Source organism: Theropithecus gelada, chromosome 3, assembly GCF_003255815.1.
Source record: "Theropithecus gelada isolate Dixy chromosome 3, Tgel_1.0, whole genome shotgun sequence".
Classification (NCBI taxonomy): domain Eukaryota; kingdom Metazoa; phylum Chordata; class Mammalia; order Primates; family Cercopithecidae; genus Theropithecus; species Theropithecus gelada.
The window spans coordinates 74,280,527-74,289,178 of NC_037670.1; the positions used below are offsets into that span (position 1 = coordinate 74,280,527).

General features: G+C 43.9%; 1 pseudogene; it reads right to left on the bottom strand.

The window, feature by feature from the left end:
* Window positions 1-3,827: 3,827 nt before the first annotated feature.
* On the bottom strand, window positions 3,828-5,283 carry LOC112621344 (annotated as a pseudogene).
* Between the last annotated feature and the right edge of the window lie 3,369 nt (window positions 5,284-8,652).

Sequence of the window (8,652 nt, forward strand, 5' to 3'; positions counted from 1 at the left end):
ATTGCTTGAGCCCAGGAGGTCAAGGCTGCAGTAAGCCATGATCACACCACTGCACTCAGGGTGACAGAGTGAAAAACTGTCTCAAAAAAAGTGCTATGTGGCTGGGAATATATGTGATCCTTATTTATTGGAAGAAGCTCTTTTTTGCCTCAGGTAATGGGTTGATTCATGGAATGCACAGTGGTGTGAGCTCCCTCCTCAGCCCCAGTGGAGGGGAGGAAGCAAGATGGGCAGGGCCAGACCAGGCAGGTCCACCTACAGGTTCCCTGATGGCAGGCACAAGCACCAGCACTGAGGGAGAATCCAGTGGATGGCCACCTCGCGCCCAGAGGTGTGCCTCGGCATGGAGCTGCAGTCCTGAGTTCTCTGCATGGAGATTGGGGGCAGCCTAAACTCCTAACCCAGGAGGGTCGGTGCTGCAGATGCATGGAGATTCTGCCTGGGTGTAGAGTGGAGAGGGCCTCCTGCACCAGGATCTCTGCACAGGAAGGTTGGGGTAACTCAGACTGCTGTTCCAGTGAGTAGACGCTCTGAATGCCTGGAGATCTGTCTGGCATGGAGTGGAGAGGGCCCCTCTGCACCCAGATCTCTGCACGGGAAGGGTGGGGTGGCTCAGCTTGCCAATCCGGGCAAACAGCTACTCAAATCACTTTTCATCCCACCACTGCATATCTCTTTTTTCCTTCACAACCAGATTTCTTGAAAGAGATGCGTAAAATTTTTGTCTCCACTTTCTTAACTCCCAGTCTTTCCTCAACCTATTTAAGGCAGAATGTCCTGGCCCATCACTCTCCCATTCCCACAGTCACTCCCCTGAACCAGCTCTGATAAAGTCAATAGTGATCTCCCTGTCCTCAAGGACATCCAATGATGTTCAGACCTTATTTTACTACATGATTCAGCAATATTCTTAAATACTATTAACCACTTCCACCTTCTTGCAGCTCTTCCTCCCCTTGCCTTGGGTGCTACCACATTCTCCTGGTGTCTTTTCTACCTCTCTGCTGCTCCTTCTTAACCTACTTGGTGGGCTCATCTGCTACTCAGCCATTAAAAGTGAAGCCTGTCAAGGCGGTCTTTTTTCGTTATATACTTTCTTTCCAGGCAACTGTATCCAAGATCATTAATTTTAACTGCTATCTATAAGCTATTTATATACAGTTATATCTTTGGCTCAGACATTTCCTTTGAGTTCCAGATGTATATATCCAACCACCTATTTCATATTTTCCCTTGATATGTCTCAAAGGTATTTCAGACACCTCATGTCCCAGACTGAACTGAGGCTCTTCCTCCATAAATCCTGTCTTCTGCCAGTGGTTCCTGTCTCATCAATGACTCACGCATCTTTTACTGGCCATCTTCTTTCCCACCATAGGACCTTTGCACTTCCTGATCTAGCTTCATGATATGTTCTTTCTTCTCTTACCTTGCGTAACTTCACAATTCTTTATTTGTCATACGTCTCTTCCTTAAAGAAATTTTCCATGAACCCCCAAGCCCAGGTCAGCTTTTTGTATTACATTCCTTTTTACCTGGAACACTGAACTCAGTTGGAAGGTTTGCATATATTCATTATCATGATTATTGAGTAAACCTCTGGGACTCCCACTATTTGGTCTGTCTTAGCTGCCTCCCCAGCAGAACCACCCCGTTATTGTTCCAGTATGTTGCTAGTGCCCAGCCTAGTGCCCGACATACGTGGAGCAGAAGCTCAATCATAGCTGTTGAAATGACATATGTGTAAGCATAAATGGTTATAAACATGGTTAGCATCGAGTGTGATACAACTTACTCCCTATGTAAAATTTAAACACTTTGGGTGATTTTTCTATTTTGGGATGTGGATGATTTTATTATGTGCTGCTTTTATTTAGTGTATGGTTAATATCAGGGGAGATGTAGATTTCAGTGACATATTGGATACTCTAATGCACCTGGAATTATTATAACACTTAAAGGCAGATAAGATCCCAGGGGCCAAACAGGAAGAAGATAAGGAAAACTAGTCCTGAAAAGTAACATCGAAAGCCTCCCATTGCCTTCCTCTTTTGCAAAACAGCCTATCTCGCTAAAAGCCAAAAGTTGATAATGGGATGTAGATTATTATGGTAATGTGAAGTCAAGGAGGTGATTTGAGAAGAAGACATTATAATGTAGACAGAACCTTAGTCTATATAGACTTTGGGCAAAAGTCTCTTCCTTGGAGATAGGCTTTAAATGTTGCAATGCCTGCTCTCCTGAATATGAAGGACCTTATGAGGACCATGAAAATGTTTTAAGGTTCTACAGGTTCTTATCTTTTGTTTTTGTACATTCCTATGTAATTTAGAAAGATGTTCTAATAGGGCTGGTGCAGTGGCTCACATCTGAAATGCCAACTCTTTGGGAGGCTGATATGGGGTGATCTCTTGAAGCCAAGAGTTTAAGACCAGCCTGGACAACATAGCAAGATTCCATCCCTACAAAAAAAATTAATACATTAGCCCCATGTAGTGGCATACACCTGTAGTCTCAGCTACTCAGTGGGGCTGAGGTGGGAGCATCACTAGAGCCCAGGAGTTACAGGCGACAGTGAGCTATGATTGTGCTACCACACTCCAGCCTGGATGACGGAGTGAGATCCTGACTCTTAAAAAAAAAAAAAAAAAAAAAAAGATGTTCTAATGTTCTAATAGGATTTAGAAAATAAGAGTCCTAGGGACCAGGCGCGTTGTCTCACACCTGTAATCTCAGTACTTTGGGAGCCCAAGGCAGGAGGATCATGAGGTCAGGAGATTGAGACCATCCTGGCCAACATGGTGAAACCCTGTCTCTACTGAAATACAAAAAATTAGCTGGGTGTGGTGGCACAAGCCTGTAGTCCCAGCTACTCGGGAGGCTGAGGCAGGGGAATTGCTTGAACCCAGGAGGCAGAGGTTGCAGTGAGCCGAGATCGTGCCACTGCACTCCAGCCTGGCAACAGAGCAAGACTCCATCTCAAAAAAAAAAAAAAAGTCCTGGCAAAGGTAACCAAGGGACATTGAAACCATCCAAGAAGGATGATGGCAAACATTTATATAGCAGTGATTATAGTCTGGGAAGTGTTCCAAGGGCTTAACATATATTAGCTATTTTGATCCTCAACACAACCTTATAAAAGAAGTACTATTTTTATTCTTATTTTGGAGATGAGGAAACAAGAGCAGAAAGGAGCTAAGTAACTTATGCAAGATGATTACTATTGTGCCATGGTTATGAACTTTCTCAACAGGAAATGAATTTAGACATGAAAAAAAGGCAGACTACCGTGTTCCATAAAATGAACAAATAAGAGTAGGAGAAAGGAAACCTGCTAACGACCCCAGAATTAAGATAGACTCTTAATGGGGTGGTTGTTGACTTAGAACTGGGGAGGGGCACAGTTCTTGCTTTGCAAATTTGGCTCCTCTGAAGATTTTCTTACTCCTTGTGTGAGTATTTTCATCTGTCTATATATGTCCTAACATTCTGCAGATTCTTCTTAGCACATTGAAAATATGAAGAAAATCCTCATTGGCCTACAGAATGAGACTAATGGGCCCTTGTGGGACTGATTTTTTTTTTTTTTTGAAAGAACTACCTGAGGTTTTATTTTGGACAAAAATAAAAGCAATTGAATTGTTTTGTAGCTGGAGGCATGGGCAAGGGTTATCCCCAGGCAGTAAACTTCCCCATGGGTGGGCTGAGAGCTAGGGGTGAGCCTCAGATGGATCTCCTGTTCCCTTTGCTCCCCTGCACAGCAGCCTCCCTCCTGGGCTCTGGGGCAGCCACAGGAGGGGCAGACTGGGAGGGGCTGCTGCAACTGTTCACCTGGGCAGAACGTCAGAGGACTCGGACAGCAGCTTCCCATCGTGGGTCTTGATCTTCACAACCATGGCCCTGGTGGAACTGGTGTGGCTGAAGGAGCTGGAGCCCATGCCAGAGCCAAAGCTGGAGCCCAGGCCGTAACTGAGGCCGGGGCTTGTGAGGCCCCCATAGGCTGAGCTCAAACCACCTGCATAGCCACTGGTGGTCTTCGTATGGATAAACATGTTCTGCATCCCAGACTCCAGCTGGCTCTCCTTGTCCTCCAGCAGCTTCCTGTAGGTGGTGATCTCGATGTCCAGGGCCAGCTTGATGTTCATCAGCTCCTGGTACCCACGCAGCTACCGCACCCTGTCCTGCTTGGCCCGCTGCAGGGCGGCCTACAGCTCAGACAGCTTGGCGTTGGCATCCTTAATGGCCAGCTCCCCGTGCTGCTCTGCATCTGCGATGGCAGCCTCCAGGGAAGCCCTCTGACCTTTGAGGCTCTCAGTCTCAGCCTGGAGCCAGCTGATGTTCCGGTTCATCTCGGAGATCTCAGTCTTTGCATGCCGCAGGTTGTCCCAGCACTTCCCAGCCAGCATCTGCAGCTCCTCATACTTGATCTGGTCCATGCTCTCAGCCTCAGCCAGGCTGCGGTTGGCGATCACCTCATATTGTGCCTTGACCTCAGCGATGATACTGTCCATGTCCAGGGGGCAACTGTTGTCCATGGATAGCACTGCAGACATGTCCGAGACCTGGGACTGCAGCTCCTGGATCTCCTCTTCATACAACTGCCTGAGGAAGTTGATCTCATCAGTCAGCCCTTCCAGGAGAGACTCCAGCTCTACCTTGTTCATGTAAGCTTCATCCACATCTGAGGACAAATTCATTCTCCATCTCTGTAGGCTTATTGATTTCATCCTGATGCTTGTTCTTGAAGTCCTCCACCAGCCCATGCATGTTGCCGAGCTCTGACTGCAGCTTCACCTTCTCCTGGCCCAGAGTCTTCAGCTGCTGCATAAGGTTGTTGACGTAGCTCTCCAACGTGTTGTCCATGTTGCTCCGAGCCGTCTTCTGCTGCTGCAGGAGGCTCCACTTGGTCTCCAGCATCTTGTTCTGCTGCTCCAGGGACGGTACCTTCTCAATGAAGGAAGCAAACTTGTTGTTGAGCATCTTGATCTGCTCCTTTTCCTGGATGCACATGGCCTGGATGTTGAAGTCCACCTCCGGGTTGAGGGGGCTCAGCAGGCTCTGGTTGACCATGACGGCAGTGATGCTTCTCATGCTGCTGGCCCCACCATAGCCTCTGCCCAGGCCAGCCTGGAAGCTGCTGCTACCCACTTCGGAGAAACTGAAGGAACTGATGCTGGCATCGAGCCCACTTGTGTGGGAGCAGCTGCTGAAGGCCTGGGGGCCAGAGGTGGACACCTTGTAGGACTTCTGGGTCACCCTGATGGACATGGTGGAGGCAGGAGTGGAGGCAGAGGGGCTGAACAAGGTAGGGATTCCAGAAGGAGTGGAGAAGCTGCTTCTTGGTCTGAAACTTTTTTCTTTTCAAACACTGAGGTGGGGTGGAATCTGAGAGCATGAAAAGATTGCAATCACAGGTGGGATCCAGCTACATGTGGATCTTTGCCATTTTACTTGGAATCGAGGACCATTTGGATCATCCACTAGGTGCGTCTCAGAAAGCACAATAATGGGAAAGACCATTCTCCTCTTTGCAGAGAGAGAACATACAAGAAAAAATAAGGGCATTCTTCATTTAGCTTGATTCACTTCTCCAGTGACACAGATATCCAAAATTGAAGCAATTTGACAAGACCCAAAGTTCCGAATGTTAGTGACAATGGGAATATACTCAGAAGACGCACTTAGTGTCAGAAAACTTGGGAGACAAATGTTCAAGATCCTGAAAGCAGTAAATGGCAGCTGTAACATTCTATGGCAGCCCAGGAAACAGCAGCCCAGAGGCCCACATGAGAACCCCACATGAGAACACTGGAGGACAGTGGCAGGAACAACGTGTCGGTGAGGGGTCCTTCTGGGGGCCTGCAGTGTCAGAGCCACCCCACTCCCCAAGCCTCTTGTGATTCTAGGTCAGGGATCACTGGAAGCAGTTCACTAGGACAATGCTTGGGCTGCTGATTCACTCCCCAGGGAGAGTTGGATGTGTTAGCAACTGTAGGACACAGGTCTTGCAGCACACACTGGAGGCAGCTGGGGAGAAGTGGAAGGTGGTGACCATATGAAAAGAAGAGATTTGAGTGAATTCTGAAGATTAGGAGCCGGTGCAAGAAAGTCAGACATGATCAAAGAAACAATGAAAGATGAGAATGGATAGAAGTGTTTTCTAAGAGGCAAGAGAGTGGGATAAGATCAAGTTACCATTAGGGACAACACGTGGAGATGCAAAAGGTGCTCTGAGATGTCCTCCTATTGCAGAGTTGACTTAAGTGAAAAAGATCTGGCAAGCCTACCCTTCATGGCTCCAGATAAGGATATATGGAGGTCAGTTCCATATGAGGACATAAAATAAACCATGCATAAACAGAAAGATATACTACATTCCTGAATGAGAAAATTTAATATTATGAAAGTATGAATTTTCCTGTTAATATAAAAATTGAATGCAATCCAAATGAGGACATTGATATGTGTGCTTAAATTGGATTAAATAAACTTAAAGCTCACATGGAAGAATAAATGTTCAAGAATAGTCAAGAAAATATGAAAAAAGGACCTTAGAAAATGTTAAAACAGAAGTGAAGTCTCTGTAATAAAAGCAGCATAATATTATCATAGAAACAGGCAAAAAGATAAGTGGAACTATGTAGAATACAGTACCCCAAAATAGATTCTGCAGCCTGTGAGAATTTAATATATAAAAAATATATTTTAATTTATCACAGAACAGTGGTTTATTTAATAAGTAATATAGGCAAAATCAGCTATGCATTGGGAAAGAATAATTTTGGTTCCTGCCTCTCATCTTATATACAAATAAATTTCAGATGGATCAAAATCTTAAAGGTAAAGAATAAAAGGATGAAACCTTAGAAGATAATATAGGAGATAATAGGTACAAGTTGGAGATTGATGAAGCAGGAAGCCTATAAGCTATTATAAAAATTAGTCAGATTTGATTTTTATAAATATTAAGACATTTTAAAAGGTGAAGTATAAGACATACAAAAGTAAAGTACAAATAATGGATTGGGGAAAATGTATAATGGAGCGAACAGCTGAAGGGTATATTAAGTACAAAGAACTATATTAATTATAACTGACAAAAGATGATTAGTAGAAAAATGGGTAGAGATATAAGCAGGCAAGTCACAGAACAGCAAATCTAAATGTCCTAGCAGAACAACAACAACAACAGGTCTTTCAACTTGCTAGCAGTCAGGGAGAAAACACATTAAACGAACAATGAGTTGCCACTGTGCACCAATGTTATCAACAAAAATTACAAAGGACTTTCACCTACTGCTGGTAAGACTGTCAGGAAAACGGGATCCTCATTCACTGTTCATGAATATGTGAATTGTTCAGCTTTTTGTGAAGGCAATCTGGCAAAATCTGTTTTTTTTAAAAGCCTCCTAACACCTAGATATAAAATTACCAATACAAAAAGAAGTATGCACTCAGATGTTTATTTCAGCATAATTGTGGTACCCCCAAATCCTGGAAACAAGGTAAATACACATTAGCAGGGGAATGGTTAAATAAATTGAGGTATATTGGACCAAGGAATATCATGCAGGTACTAGAGCATCAGCTAGAGCTACACTAATTGACTTGGAGGAATTTTATGAAACTGTTAAACTAGAAGTGCAAGATGCAGAGGAGTACATATATATAAGATAATCTCATTTTTGTGAAATTTATGACCAAAAAAAGCCCCTTGATTTTACATATATGTGTGTATATATGTTGTATAGTTGTAGGTTTTACTTTTATAAAAATATGTGTTTGTTCATAAATATACACACAAAAATATTATGAAAGGATGATCACCATAAGGTCAATCGTGGTTACTGCAGGACACGAGTTTTCTGTGTCTCTAGTGTCTTTTGAGTCTGAAGACAGGCCATGGAGCAGAGTGAGCTCTGGAACCAGACGAGTTGGAATTGAAGGCCAGCTCAGCTGCCTTTTAACTATGACATTTACTTAATCTCTTCGTGTCTCAGTTTCCCCACAAGTAAAACGAATTTATAAGACCTAACTCACAGGCTTGTTATGAGTATTTAATTAAACAAGTCAATATTTAAAGCACCTAGATGAGGGCCTAGCACACAGTAAGTACTGTATAAGTCTTTGTTAATTAAATGTTCACACATTGCTTAATTTTGCTGTAACCGGAAGGTATTATTTATATAATCCAAAAAACCAAAAAATGCCAGACATGGTGGTTCATGCCTGCAATCCCAGCACTTTGGGAGACCCAGGCAGGTGGATCACCTGAGGTCAGGAGTTCGAGACCAGCCTGGTCAACATAGCGAAACCCTGTCTCTACTAAAAATACAAAAATTAGCCGGGTGTGGTGGTGGGCACCTATAATCCCAGCTACTCAGGAGGCTGAGGCAAGAGAATCACTTGAACCCGGGTGGGCAGAGGTTGCAGTGAGCCGAGATCACACCACTTCACTCCAGCCTGGGCAAAAGAGTGAAACTCCATCTCAAAAAAAAAAAAAAAAAAAAGAAGAAAAAATGTAAATGACTTTAAAGGAACAGACGTGGGTATTGTTTTAGTCGAATTTTCTGATTTGAAAAAGCATACAATTAAAAAAAAAAAACTTTTCCCCTTCACTTTCTATGAAGTATGAGTGAAAAACCCAAAATT